The following is a 1,518-nucleotide window of genomic DNA, read 5'->3' as shown; positions in this document are numbered from 1 at the left end:
TTTGTCTGCATATGTGCACATAATTGAAGGTGCCTGCACATATAAGAAGAGGGTATAAGATCTCCTGATTGGAGTTACAGATAGTTGTGAGGTACCTGATATGGATACCCACTAAGAGCAGTATGTGTGCTTAACCATTGAGCCATCTCTCCAGCTTCATGAAGGTATGCTTTCAATCAGTATATACATTAGGACTTTTTTACTGCTCCCAAAATTAATAACTTGTTAGGGTTATTAGGTTAGCCTTTGTGAGAAGATGAAGGAGATATTGAGAATGTTGCAAATATTTTTCTTTTGTTGACCATTTCATATCTTGCATAACTTCTCCATTTTAACCACAACTACTCTCACCAGTAAACCATAGCCCTGTCCAAACTGTCCAGGGCCTGGTCTCTTAATTCAGGTCACTTGGCACAGGTGGAGGAGATATCATCAGTACACAAAGGCACCAAGAAATAAGTTTCCATGGACATCCTGATTAGGGAAGTATTTGGATCTCCAAAAATTTCAGTGACTCATGAGTTCCCTAGAAAGACTGAATGATATTTTGCAACCCTACTTCTGCCTAAAGAGGGTATCTTTTTAAATCCAAGAACATATTTTACCTGATGCAGTATAAGGGATTCTAATGATTGCCCAAAGCTTGGTGGCTTACAGGAATATTCAACTAACAATGCCGTAGCTACCACAGGTATGGGTGTATATGTGGAGACTGAGTATGGACCAGAAACAGAGGAATGCAGGGAGCCAGGAGATTAAAGAAGATTCATGAAGCCACTGGCAACTGTAACATGCTTTATTCTCCATTGGTGCACAGGCAAATAGTCAGCTGGCCACCAGGTAGGACCATGCGTCCTTATTCCCAAGGCCTTTGTTTTATAGGATATTGCTCACAGATGTCTTCTTGCCAAGACTGGTAACATAACTGATTACAACACTGTTTACTTTTGGAGTTTCCAGACAGCCACTGAGAGCCATTTTGTGTGGACTCAGCTCTCCAGATGTCTAGCGTGGGCCATCTTGGAAGTGTAGGCCGAAGTACACCCTTCCTCCCCAAGTTGCTTTTGGTCATGATGTTTATCATAGGAAAAGAATGCAAAGAACATTGCACTAATTCAAGATGGAGCTAGCTGTGCTACCCTTAGTTTCAAGATATATCCCAAGTATTGTAAAGTCATCAGAAAAAAATGTCAGTCTTTTCCAAGGAAATAAATTTCCCCTCTGGCTGGTACCGGGTTTCAGCCTTTTTATTCTCTGAATAAAAGATTTCTGGGGAAATTCCTAGTTTTTAGTTTTCACTGTCTGATATCCACAGAGAATAACACAAGTGTCTTTAGCATGTATTCAATTCTTCCAGGATGCTTATAGTTAGAACATGAAGAAGCAGAAATAAACAAAACATAGTAATACAGGAGAGAGGTCAGGAAGTACAAATGAAAGTTAACTAAGTGTGCTGAGATGGATCAAAACTTGTTTCCCTCACTTGACTAGTGCCCTGTGCTACCCAGTGCTAGAACA

The sequence above is a fragment of the Nannospalax galili genome, unplaced genomic scaffold (genome assembly GCF_000622305.1).
Source record: "Nannospalax galili isolate Female #2095 unplaced genomic scaffold, S.galili_v1.0 scaffold1671, whole genome shotgun sequence".
Lineage (NCBI taxonomy): Eukaryota > Metazoa > Chordata > Mammalia > Rodentia > Spalacidae > Nannospalax > Nannospalax galili.
Note: the sequence above shows the minus strand (reverse complement) of the source record.